The sequence below is a fragment of the Ovis aries genome, chromosome 10 (assembly GCF_016772045.2).
Source record: "Ovis aries strain OAR_USU_Benz2616 breed Rambouillet chromosome 10, ARS-UI_Ramb_v3.0, whole genome shotgun sequence".
Classification (NCBI taxonomy): Eukaryota; Metazoa; Chordata; class Mammalia; order Artiodactyla; family Bovidae; genus Ovis; species Ovis aries.
In genome coordinates, this window is record NC_056063.1 from 82,701,162 (window position 1) to 82,715,336 (window position 14,175).

Consider the following 14,175-nt stretch of genomic DNA (forward strand, 5'->3'; position numbering starts at 1 on the left):
AGGGTTGAACTTGAGCATTCCAGAAGATGGGAGGCAATGGAGAGCAGTACCAGGGGTCTTGGCTCTGGAGCCAGACAGGCTGGGCCCTAATCCCTTCTCCATCACACACATTATACAGATTTTATGTAATGTATACTTTAAAAAATTCTGATAAACATTTTTACAACATACTCCTAGAAAGGTGCTTCCTATGACTGTGACATAACATTGTGCTTCCTCTTCATCTCTTTCAAACTGTCTACTGATTTATTTGCTGATAAATGAAAAACAAAATTTAATAAGATAGATTTAAATGGTTGTGTGGGTTAAGTTTAAAAAAGAATCAATTCCAAACCCCAAGGAGACCAGGATACATTTTGAAAAACTTGTTAAAAACACCCAGGGCTTGCAGGGTGGCTGCATATGCCACAGGAGTGAAGAGAGAGATTTGGCTGACAAAACTCCCCTGCAAACTTGAGCTGCGTGAACAGAACACAGGATTCAGAACAAAGGAAACATGTGTCTCCCTCTGTTCCTTGATGCGTGGAAACTATTTGGAGCATCGTGTTTAAATGTGGGCACATGTTAAGAAGGAACTTAATTAGAGTGTGCCCAGAGGAGGAAAATCAGGAAAGCAGAAAGTTAAAGCAACATCACGTGAGGACTGGGTAAAGGAGCTGGGAATATCGGCACTGTCGGACTGAATGACTGCCGAATTCACATCCTAAAGAGCTGAATGTAGAGAAGGAACTGGAGCTGAAGGCAGACCAGAATCAATGGTTGCATCTTTGACGAAGGCAGATTTCAGGCCAGGGCTGAGACAGGAATGGTGTATTTCAGTAGAGGAGCCGGCTCCCTCTCTCTCAAAGGTCAAAGCACAAGTTTCCCATGCAGACAGAATGTGGCACCCATAAACTTTCCAATCCCTCCCACGTCTCCTGCTGACTCCTCTTCTTTCTCTCACCTCTCATTCTCCAAGGTGAGCAAGGGCCCCGGCCAGCATCCAGTTTATCTGGGATATTTTCTAAACAGCCAGTGGACCTCAACAGCCTCGGCTCTCGCTAGTCAACTATCACCTCCTAAAGCTACATTTTTAGCCACAGATTCTCACATATTTCCCTTACCAACTATTTTCACCGAAAAAGTATTACTATTTAGTTGTTCCTAATCTTACATTTGTACATGAATCTGAACAATCTCCAGGAAATAGTGGAAGACAGAGGAGTCTGGAGGGCTTACTGTCCATGGGGTTGCAACTCAGCAACCGAAAAACAACAACGATCTTAAAATCAATATGCCATCAAGTTCTGCTTTTTCTTTTTTTAGGTCAATGAATTTATACAAATCTCATTTCATATTCAGAATATTTGGGCTGAATTATTCCAGGGAGACATAATATTTTAATTGTTCTCTGCTTTTTTTTTTTATACATAAAGCTCTCTGACCTTCCTTCATTTTTCTGCTGTATATTCCGTTATCATCATGATGACAGAATGTACAGCAGAAAAATGAAGGTAGGCTTTTTGATTGATTAGATCTAATTGAGGATGAATCTGAATGAGGAAGAACACCTGCGCCATTACAGAATCGACTCCGTATCTGAGTTCATGACATCCCCTTAGACTACCTCATCCTTCCAGTGTTTGCTCAGAACCAGAAAGTCCACCTCTAAACCACCTTCTTCACTATATGTTGCATGCCATCATATCTTTAAGTAAATTTTCCTTTCCATAGTTCACTAAGGAAATATACAACTACAATCAGATACTTCATAAGTTCTGATTCACACACACGATAATACTGTTTCCAAAATCAGATCTAGCAGCTTTCATACGGTTGTCTTCACGTGCCCTTCTGCTGATAACAAGCAGGTGAAAGAGCCTTCCTTGAATTGCTCTTCCCTTGTCACGTGCCCTGGGAGCCAAATCACTCATAGCTGGAGGAAAAACGCTGATTGCCAGCACACTCGAGGCTAGTTCTTTACTCTTCTGCCTTTTAGACCAAGTTTTACGCTGACATTTTCATTTATTACCTGAGATCTCTCCACACTGGGATGATTTAATCAATCTGTTCAAACTGCCTTTTGAAATTCCTTCTCTTACTCTCTTTCTACTTTCTCCCAGGACCTCAGGTAACTTCCTTTTACTTATGAAGTAGATACTAACATTTCAGTTCTTCTTTTCCTTTTCATGCTGAGACCTTCAAGTTGGATGCCCTCCGCTATAAAATTTAAAGTACGACAGGAAATCTTTGGAGAATAAGTTGTATTTATAAAAGTCAAAAGAGAATGTTTATTTTTACATTAAAAAATGTGCTATTATTACTTTGTTCTTTGTGTACAAAACAAACATCTTCCCCCGAATTTACAATTGTTGTTGTGCTGTTGTTGAAAAAACAGAAAATAAAAGAAGAAGAAGAAGAAGATATACAGATGATCACCACGTACAGGAAGAAGTACTCAACATCATCAGGGAAACGCAAATAAAACTACAATAGGATTTCACCTCATATCTGTTAGAACAGCTGTTATTCAAAAGACAAGAAATAGCAAGTGTTAGTGAGAATTTGGAGAAATGTGAGCCCTGGTACACTGTTGGTGGGAATATAAATCGGTGCAGTCACTACGGAAAACGGTATGCAGGCCCCTTTTAACAAAAGTTAAAAACAGAAGCACCAAGGAAGCCAGCAAACCCACTGCTGAGCATTCACCCAAGTGAAGTAAAAGCACCATCCTACAGAGATGCTGCACCCCAGCGTTCCTGCAGCGTTAGTCACAACAGAAATAACAGCAGTAGAAATAATAATTCGTGACATGGAAAGAATTGTCCATCAACAGACGAATGAGCAAAGACATTGTGATGTGTGTGTGTGTATATACGCAATGCAATAATATTCAGATATAAAAAAGGAAATCATGCCATTTGAGAGAACACAGATGAAACTTGGGAGCATCGTACTACTTGAAACATCAGAGACAGACAAATACCCTGTGACTCCACTTACATGTGCAAACTAAGAAGAAGCAAAAGAGAGATGGACTTACAGATACAGAGGCCAGACTGGTGGCGGCCAGGTCCTGAGAGCCAGGGCAACAAGGAAATGTTGCTCCAAGAGTGAAGACGTCCAGGCAGAAGACGAATACATTCTAGAGAGCTGGTGTGCGCCCTCGTGATTATAACAGCTAATGGCACTATGCTGCCACCGCTGCTGCTGCTGCTGAGTCGCTTCAGTCGTGTCCGACTCTGTGCGACCCCATAGACGGCAGCCCACCAGGCTCCCCCATCCCTGGGATTCTCCAGGCAAGAACACTGGAGTGGGCTGCCATTTCCTTCTCCAATGCATGAAAGTGAAAAGAGAAAGTGAAGTCGCTCAGTCGTGCCAGACTCTTAGCGACCCCACAGACTGCAGCCTTCCAGGCTCCCCCGTCCCTGGGATTCTCCAGGCAAGAGTACTGGAGTAGGGTGCCATCGCCTTCTCCAGTGCATGAAAGTGAAAAGTGAAAGTGAAGCCACTCAGTTGTGTCTGACTCTTCGCGACCCCATGGACTGCAGCCCACCACGCTCCTCTGTGCATGGGATTCTCCAGGTGAGAGCACTGGAGTGGGCTGCCATCGCCTTCTCCGTAATGACACTGTACTGTACACTTGAAAGTGACTCTGAGGGTAGACCTTAAATGCTCTCACTGCACCACCACCACCAATTCCAACAAAATGATAACAATGTGAGGCAAAGCATGCTAGCTAGCCTTATTGTGGTAATCTTTTCACAACATATATATGTATCAGATCACCACACTGTACACATTAAACTTACACAGTGGTATATGTCAATATTATCTCAAGAAACCTGAGAGGGAAAGACCTCTATTGCAATATCTTCAGTAATAGGATGTGAGCTCAGAAAGATGGAAACCAGGTTTTCATTCATCTTTATATTCCTAGCAATAGTATATTGCCTGTCACATTTTAGAGGCTCAAATATTGAATTATTTAATCAATAGTGTTAGTCATTCAGTAGTAACCAACTCTTTGCGACCCCAGGGACTGTAGCCCACAAGGCTCCTCTGTCCATGGGATTCTCCAGGTAAGAATACTCGAGTGGGTGGCCATGCCCTTCTCCAGGGATTTAATCAATACCTGCTAAGTATTTTATTAGTTGCATAAACTAGAACACAGAAGAAATGTCAAATATTTACCAAATTTATGGTGGATTTGCAGCTTGCTTTTTTACTTGTGATAATATTACAAATTTCTTCTTATGCAAGGAGAAAACCAGCCAATATTGCCCATGCTAATATTATTATGCAAAAGATCTAATTTCATTTGTATATATTTGGAACCAGAGATGTGTCTTCAAAAAAGAAAGTTTATTTTAATTCAACGAGTCTTTTCCACATTAAGCCTTCTAAGGCAAAACAAGGCTCTATGGGAGAGTATATCTCCCCAAATAAGACACTATATTCCATAAGCCTTAAAAGATTTAAAAATCAACATCCAGGTGAAGAAACAGCCTGAATAATTTAGTGATGCCTTTTTAAAATTTGATCTACATTTTGGATTTGTACAAAACTTTTATTCAGCTCGCCCCCAAACACTGCAAGTAAATTCTTTACTGATTCCAGGTGTTACTTGAGTCCAACCACATCTGTTCCACCATCATTAATAATATTACATGTTTGAATGATATTTTAGGAGGAATCTGTCAGTAACTCCCACACAGTGATGCAGGCACAGTTGACTAGACCCTGTTAGAAGTATCTCCCATTTTTCAGCTCTGCTCTGCGGCCCTTCATCTGGGTTGCGTGTCTCTGCTATGGGCCTCTAAGAGTTCTGCTCTTTGATTTTAATAATTTATTAAACTGAATGTTGTATGTACTCACTGTAATCATTTATGTGGAGAATAAGTCCATAGGTTTTATTTAATCATAATAACACTCTTACTTCCTGGCTCAGTAAAATTTGTTGAATGAATAAATGAACCAAAAAGCTGTCTAATCCATGATCGTATTTGTGATGATTTTTCTGTACAAAACTGACTTACTATGTACCAAACACTGTTTTTTTGTTTGTTTGTCTGGTGTTTGTCTCCCTAGCAGATGATAAAAATTCTAAAGAAGGCCAAGTTACATTTCTATGGACGACTTTCATTAAAAAGTGAAAATATCTTAACATTCTACTAGAAGTAAACTCATCCCTGTTCTTGGAAGCACCCTCACAGATCTGAGCTCCCGAGAGGCCGCAGGTCTGCTCTGGGTCACGGAGAAGCACGTCCACACCACGGCTTCTGCAATTAGGGGAGAGACTGAGACAACCAACTCCCCTTCCCTAGAGTCACCACAGCTGACAGCTGCAGCCGGTGTAAGAGACGGCAAGCTTCACGGGCTCGCAGGGAAACGTGTACACACAAGGGTCTGCACGTATTTGTTTGTTTTAGAAAAGAAGAGTCACACAGAGACATGGCCTAAATAACCCTTCCCCTGCTTACTCTAAGTGGCATGTCTCAAGCAGAAATTGCGATTTTAAGCAACCAAAACAGGAGGTGAAGATATGGAAATTTCATGTTGCTAGTAAGCATCGCAACAGCAACTGTCCCGAGTGGTAACACAGAAGCACGCACACGTATCAGAACAGTTGTTCCTATCTGTCAGTTCAGGAAGATTTTTCCCAGTAAATCACTGACTTTTTTTTTTTTCCTTTTGTAAGAAAACTTCTCAGACTGCCTAAAAGTATCATAAATGAATTAGTTTATGGTCTGCTCTGATCAATACTTAAAATGAAATTGGTAAAAGATGTCACTCCATTGAGATGCACGGAAGTGTCTTTAATAACTGTTCTCCTGAACAGACTTAATCATGGTTTCACTTTGACGGCAGTGGTTCTCAGAACCTATGGAAACAATGAATCATTTTCCTGGGTAGAAGTCTAGAGACTACTGTCTCAATCAAGATCTGACAGGATAGAGAAGGCACTCAAATTGGAATAAGGCTTTGTCTATAAAGCCTTATTGGGAAGGCTTTATTTATAAAGGGACAATTGTGGGCAAGATGTAAGGATACCATGAAGGGCAGTGTGCAAGCAAGGGGCTACCTTTTCCCACAACAAACATCCAAAAAGACAGAGGGAAGGAAAGGGTGAGAAGGAAAATTCCAGAGAGGGTCTCCTTGGAAGATCAAACGCCTGTTGAGAACACAGCCGTGAGCCCCAGGCAGCATCAGAGGAAGGGAGCCAAGGAGCAAATACTCTAACCATTGGCTCCTCCTTCCTCTCTCCGTCTCCTGGGAAAACCACGCACCTCACTCAGACGGCTAAGGGACGGAGTGAGACACAGCTTAGAGCAAATGCCACGGGCCCGCCTCCCTCAGCTCGGAGGACAAAAGTGCCGAGTGAATCTGGTGCGGATTTACCATCTTCATCTTGGAGATAAGAATGCCAGACTCTAGACAGGCTAACAAATCCACTTAGTAGAGACATACCCTGGCACCTTAAAATAATTGTTTCACACAATTATTCTGTCTCCCGGTCTATGCTTATTACTGACCAACACTGAAAACCTAACAAGCTTTAGACTATTATGCACATCTAATGTTCTTTCTCCATTATTCTATTAAATTGTCATCAATATTCCTTACGGAGGATTTTAAAAATTCTTTTTTACCAATCCTCTTGTATATATACAACAGAAAATACTCTTCTACCGATGAGAAATCTGTACATAGGCCTGCGCACCAAAATTATTGTGACCAATCTGAAACTCCAGCCATAAGTTTTTCCAGTAATGCTGCACACGGCAGAAAAGATTACACGCAATCATGACTGTGAACACTTACGTAGGTGGACCTCTCAAAAATGTAAACTTCACTAGAAGCTCATGCTGCTGCTGCTGCTAAGTCACTTCAGTCGTGTCCAACTCTGTGCGACCCCATAGATGGCCTCCCACCAGGCTCCGCCAACCCTGGGATTCTCCAGGCAAGAACACTGGAGTGGGTTGCCACTGTCTGCTCCAATGCATGAAAGTGAAAAGCAAAAGTGAAGTCGCTCAGTTGTGTCCAACTCTTTGCGATCCTGTGGACTGCAGCCTACCAGACTCCTCCGTCCATGGGATTTTCCAGGCAAGAGTACTGGAGTGGGGTGCCATCGCCTTCTCCAAGAGGCTCATAAGCGCTGCAAATTCACATGAGCTGAGCTTTGCCTATGCCCTTTGTTCTCTTTATGATTCATAGTGTCCAACAACCCATGTTACCAGATCCATGATATGTGGCTTGAGCGGGGCGATTAAAACCGACTGCCCATGTTCGCATGTCTTCTAAGGAGTTTTAGAGAATGGACTTCGGAGCTACCTGACTGTGGCGACTGTAACTATTGCATCATTCTGTTCCAGTAAGTTGGTAAGTAAAATAAAGCATTTACAAAGTTATTTCTTTAGAAGAAAATTCTACCAGTCTGAACTCTCTCACTACCTAATGTATACAGCTCACAGGTTAAGCAATAAAGCCACTGTTTTCAGAAAACTACATTGTTTGTGCTTAAGTTACTAATAAGTGTGTCTCAAATCCTCCTAGGTCATATAAATCCTTTTTTTTTAAATACTTTTTTTTTAATACTTGGTGGCTTCATCCATTACTGTGATTTATCAAACCCCCTTATTACCAAATTCAGACTTAAATTGAATAAAGTAGGGAAAACCGCTAGACCATTCAGGTATGACCTAAATCAAATCCCTTATGATTATACAGTGGAAGTGAGAAATAGATATAAGGGCCTAGATCTGATAGACAGAGTGCCTGATGAACTATGGAATGAAGGTTGTCTGACATTGTGCAGGAAACAGGGGTCAAGACCATCCCCATGGAAAAGAAATGCAATGAAGCAAAATGGCTGTATGGAGAGGCCTTACAAATAGCTGTGAAAAGAAGAGGGGTGAAAAGCAAAGGAGAAAAGGAAAGATATAGGCATCTAAATGCAGAGTTCCAAAGAATAGTAAGAAGAGATAAGAAAGCCTTCTTCAGTGATCAATGCAAAGAAATAGAGGAAAACAACAGATTGGGAAAGACTAGAGATCTCTTCAAGAAAATCAGAGATACCAACGGAACATTTCATGCAAAGATGGGCTCGATAAAGGACAGAAATGGTCTGGACCTAACAGAAGCAGAAGATATTAAGAAGAGGAGGCAAGAATACACGGAAGAACTGTACAAAAACAACCCGGATAATCATGATGATGTGATCACTAATCTAGAGCCAGACATCTTGGAATGTGAAGTCAAGTAGGCCTTAGAAAGCATCACTACGAACAAAGCTAGTGGAGGTGATGGAATTCCAGTTGAGCTATTTCAAATCCTGAAAGATGATGCTGTGAAAGTGCTGCACTCAATATGTCAGCAAATTTGGAAAACTCAGCAGTGGCCACAGGACTGGAAAAGGTTAGTTTTCATTCCAATCCCAAAGAAAGGCAATGCCAAAGAATGCTCAAACTACCGCACAATTGCACTCATCTCACATGCTAGTAAAGTCATGCTCAAAATTCTCCAAGCCAGGCTTCAGCAATACGTGAACCATGAACTCCCTGACGTTCAAGCTGGTTTTAGAAAAGGCAGAGGAACCAGAGATCAAATTGCCAACATCCGCTGGATCATGGAAAAGGCAAGAGAGTTCCAGAAAAACATCTATTTCTGCTTTCTTGACTATGCCAAAGCCTTTGACTGTGTGGATCACAATAAATTGTGGAAAATTCTGAAAGAGATGGGAATACCAGACCACCTGACCTGCCTCTTGAGAAATCTGTATGCAGGTTAAGAAGCAACAGTTAGAACTGGACATGGAACAACAGACTGGTTCCAAATAGGAAAGGAGTACGTCAAGGCTGTATATTGTCACCTTGCTTATTTAACTTCTTTGCAGAGTACATCATGAGAAACGCTGGACTGGAAGAAACACAAGCTGGAATCAAGATTGCCGGGAGAAATATCAATAACCTCAGATATGCAGATGACACCACGCTTATGGCAGAAAGTGAAGAGGAACTAAAAGCCTCTTGATGAAAGTGAAAGAGGAGAGTGAAACAGTTGGCTTAAAGCTCGACATTCAGAAAACGAAGATCATGGCATCTGGTCCCATCACTTCATGGCAAATAGATGGGGAAACAGTGGAAACAGTGTCAGACTTTATTTTGGGGAGCTCCAAAATCACTGCAGATGGTGACTGCAGCCAGGAAATTAAAAGACGCTTACTCCTTGGAAGGAAAGTTAAGACCAACCTAGATAGCATATTCAAAAGCAGAGACATTACTTTGCCAACAAAGGTCCATCTAGTCAAGGCTATGGTTTTTCCTGTGGTCATGTATGGATGTGAGAGTTGGACTGTGAAGAAGGCTGAGCGCCGAAGAATTGATGCTTTTGAACTGTGGTGTTGGAGAAGACTCTTGAGAGTCCCTTGGACTGCAAGGAGATCCAACCAGTCCATTCTGAAGGAGATCAACCCCGGGATTTCTTTGTAAGGACTGATGCTAAAGCTGAAACTCCAGTACTCTGGCCACCTCATGTGAAGAGTTGACTCACTGGAAAAAAAACTCTGATGCTGGGACGGATTGGGGGCATGAGGAGAAGGGGATGACAGAGGATGAGATGGCTGGATGGCATCACGGACTCGATGGACGTTAGTCTGAGTGAACTCTGGGAGTTGGTGATGAACAGGGAGGCCTGGCGTGCTGCGATTCATGGGGTCGTAAAGAGTCGGACACGACTGAGCGACTGAACTGAACTGAACTCTTATTTATCGTCTTATCTTCCGGTTAGGTAGTTGGGCATCTGTAAAACATTATCCTGATTGTTTTACTTAATCTATTTTTATAATTTTTCCAAGCTATGTTTTTTGACACCAACCAGACAGCAAGTAATACTTGATTCTGCTTCTAGTAAGAAGTAGATTTGTGTCAAAATTTTAGCATTTGTAATCTCAGCTTCAAAGTTTCTGCCATTAACTAGTCATAAGTTTGAATCACACTTAGTTATTCTGAATCAATTTCTACTGCAATTTTAGGTTATAAAGTCTGTCCCACCTACATAGCCTATTATAAATTCTGGTATCCAGACACAAATAAACCCACTTCAGCTTAACTACTTTCTTTAGTCTCTAAATTGACAGTGAATCATTACAGGGTTTTTGAATTTTTCAGTCTTTAAAAGTTGGCTTGAAATTATCTGAAAAACATGAGCTTGAGTATGAATTTCATTAACTCATTCTGTTCACTTCTGTTTTTAAGCATGGTAACTAATACTTGAACAACTCTGAACAGGTGAAAGAATCTTCACTGTTAAAATAATATCTGGAGAAAAGTTACACATCTTCTATAGGTTCTATACATTATTCTCATAGCCATTGTGTATTTCACCCACAGCTGATCCGCATTTAACTGAAATCCACCGCACAGTAGCACACCCTTTACTTCTTGCTCCTTGGAAATGAAGAACAGCGGGCTGCTGCCCTTCCATTCAACCTGCAAGCTCTAGATTATGTTGCTCTTGGCTTCGCTCCTGCCACCCCCATCTAAGCCAATGCGGTCCTCCCGTGGGCTTTTGGCCCCTCTCCTCTTAAATACCTGCCACGTCCTTCTCTTTCCCCAGGTTAGCTGCTGGATTCCTGAACCGGACAGAGATCCACAGGATCTGAAAATACTGATTATACTGGAAAATGTCTTTTGTTCCCTATTCAGACTAGCATGTGGGGTGTTTTGTTTGTTTGCATCTTTCTGTGCTTGGGACTGCCAATGTTAAATGCTTGTCACAAAATATGTTAAGACATTGAGACTATTTTTCACAAAACTTCCTTCATCCACAAAAAAAAAAAAAAAATCTATGAAAACCTGTCTTGTGTTGCCAGTTTCTACAAGTATTCTTGGAATCTACACAAGTAGGTTAAAAAATTCTCACTTGCACTGTTTTCTATCTACGGAATATTAGAAATAATGGAGGCTCCATTATAGGATCATTTAAGGATTTAAGATACTGTAAGGCAAACCTCTGTCACAAAGGAAGCACTGAACAATTATTTTGAGTTATATTTTGAGTGGTGTATAATATATCATGCCTAAAGCTACATTTAAATTGAATCAAATAATGGGTTTAAGTTTTTAAACAGTAGGGGAAAAAAATCCATCCAAACACATTCTTTTAACAGTGAAGACACAGGAAAATCTTTGGATTCATTTATTCCCAGTCAACTTATTGACTGAGAGTGTAACAATAAAAACAAAAAGAAAACACAAAATAAAAGAGGTGAAGTGAACATGCACATTAATTTCACAAAGTGTTAATTTGCATGTAAAAATATTTGTAAAAAAAAAAAAGAGTGCACATCGAGCAAGGCAGGCAAAACTAGCTGAGGTGACGTTAGAGTCCTCAATTTGCAATTTTTATTCAGAATCCAAGGGCAATTATAAAACATGCCAGTGTTTCTGGATAAAATAAACTACAGTCAAGTAATATTTAGGTCAATCTAAATTTTTCATTCTCAGGCAAAAAAGAAAAAAAAAAATCAGTGCAGATCTTGTGAAAGAGGAAGAAAAAGCCACTGATCCAGGGAAGAATAGAAAACTTTAATAAGGCTCATTATTCACAGGCAAAGAACCCATTCTTTTGCAGAAGCCACTGATCAGCCAAGGGTTGACAGTCTCACTAAAGAGAGCAGTCCATCCTTCCGAGTCTGATGTTTTCCTCAACGCCATTCACCTTGAGCCTTTTACCGAGCTGAGGTTTAAATGCTGGAAAAAAAGGCCTTTCCATTTTCCTGCATGAAGCCTTTCTCTTCAAATAAATTCCATGTTCAGAAGGTGGAAGGTTCTGTTCTTTTGTGACTTCAACATTTCTCCCTTTACCAAGCACAATGCTGTACACAGAATAATTGTTCGATATTTCTCTTTTTTTGTTTTGTTTTGTTTTTTAGTTTTCTGAATATTGAGCTTTTTTAAAAATTTTTTTTATTTTTACTTTATTTTACTTTACAATACTGTATTGGTTTTGCCATACATTGACATGAATCCACCACGGGTGTATACAAGCTCCCAATCCTGAATCCCCCTCCCACCTCCCACCTCATATCATCTCTCTGGATCATCCCCATGCACCAGCCCCAAGCATCCTGATATTTCTAATAATGTTCTCGGAGAAGGCAATGGCACCCCACTCCAGTACTCTTGGCTGGAAAATCCTATGGATGGAGGAGCCTGGTTGGCTGCAGTCCATGGGGTCGCTAAGAATCGGATATGACTGAGCGATTTCACTTTCACTTTTCACTTTCATGCATTGGAGAAGGAAATGGCAACCCACTCCAGTGTTCTTGCCTGGAGAATCCCAGGGACGGGGGCACCTGGTGGGCTGCCGTCTATGGGGTTGCACAGAGTCGGACATGACTGCAGTGACTTAGCAGTAGCAGCAATAATGCTCTGGGCTTCCCTGTGGCTCAGATGGTAAAGAATCTGCCTGCAATTCAGGAGACCAGGGTTCCATCCTGGGTCAGGAAGATCTCCTGGAGAAGATAACGGCAACCCACTCCAGTATTCCTGCCTGGAGAATCCCACGGACAGACGAGCCTGGTGGGCTACAGTCCATGGGGTCACAAAGAGTCAGACACAACTGAGCAACTAACGCTTTCACTTTTCAGTAATGCTATAGCTCATAAAGCACTTGCATTTTTCACTTTGTAAGCCCAAATTATCATGTTAATAAAAAATGAGGACTTAACATACATTTCCAGTATTCCATTAACTGTAACATCCTTGAATATAAGAGACATTGCTCTTACGCACTGTTCACCTCAGCAGTCTTGTGCTACACCAGTATAAGCAAGGAAAATTCTTCAAACAGGAATCTCCTGCACTGCAGGACTTTTTTTTTCTTTCTTCTCCTTATCCTTCCTTGCCCTTTCCTCTCCTCCTCTCCTCCTTCCTCTTCTTCTGCAGTCTTAAAAACTGTGTTGCTTTTTACTTGTTAAACTTCATACCAGATTGATGACTACTAGACTCAAAAGTACATCAATGTCAATACTGACGAGTGTCTTACAGTATTCCTATGCTGCTATTTAAAAAAAAAATCAGCTATTGATAGTTAAATAATTTTATTACATCAAGACATGTTTTAAGACTAATCTAATGTTATCTTTGTATGTGATAATTATGTACGCTAATAATTCTTACATGTATTTCCCTCAAAACTTAGTCATGACTATTGGATTTCCTTTTATTTATCTTATGTACTTTGTTTCTTGCAACCTTTTGAGCAGCATAATAAATACATCAAATAGCATCCAAATGGTCAATAATTCATCTTTCTCTGGTCTGGGATTTCATGGTTCCATTTCTTAAACTGAATTTTTTCTAGCCTAATGGGAGATTTGCTAGTGTTTGCCTGTATTTAAGATTTCCCTTTGACATTGTTATTTTCCAAATTTTCTCTTGTGATATGAACAAATGCTTGAGATGTGTTTAATGTTAATTTTCACTCATGTTGCTATTCCAACTCCACTTAACTTTTCTGTGAACCCTGTTAATTCTCCTAGTAATCATTAGGAATCTCTGGAAGTTTTAAGGCCATGTCTTTTCACTGATCCCTGTTGTCCTCTGACCTTCCGGAAGCGCTGCGTTGCTTCCCTGCCTCTTAGTGCATGCCCCGGCCAAACAGAACGTACCTCCCTGACTTTCTGATGTCTCCAGTCCTGCTCTAGTGCTAAGATGCGATCACATTAGCATTCTAAAACGCCGCTCTGATTTATCATTTACACTAACTTCACTATAATATCACCTCTCTAATTACAGAATGAGGAAACATTCCTCAACAGGAAATGCAAACTTCCGACACCCGTATAGTCTTCCAGCAAGGCCGTCCACCGTACTTCCCACAGCCTCTTCCTATTCTGCACATAAAAGCATTTTCAATGGACCAAATGAAACACATGTTAATAGAAATGGCCCAGGATAGCTATTCTTTTCTATATTTAAAAACCTTGGAAGGAATTAGCCACTATTTAAACTGCTTCTCCATTTTTTCCTCAGCTTGGATTACAGCAGATTCTGTAGAAATCTTTCAAAAGCAAGGCATATCATTATGCTGTGAAGGACAATATTCCTGGCCTCAGAGACACGTGGATGTGTGAGAAAGGATACAGTTTTCCCCATGATTTAGGCTTCCTGCTTTTACCCATGAATGCCA

The 14,175-nt window shown here is 40.9% G+C and overlaps 1 protein-coding gene across 2 annotated transcripts in view; it reads right to left on the reverse strand.

Annotated features, from left to right (window-relative positions):
* The window catches only part of NALF1 (NALCN channel auxiliary factor 1), a 610,419-nt gene that overhangs the window by 524,114 nt on the left and 72,130 nt on the right, over positions 1 to 14,175 (reverse strand). The window lies entirely within an intron of this gene.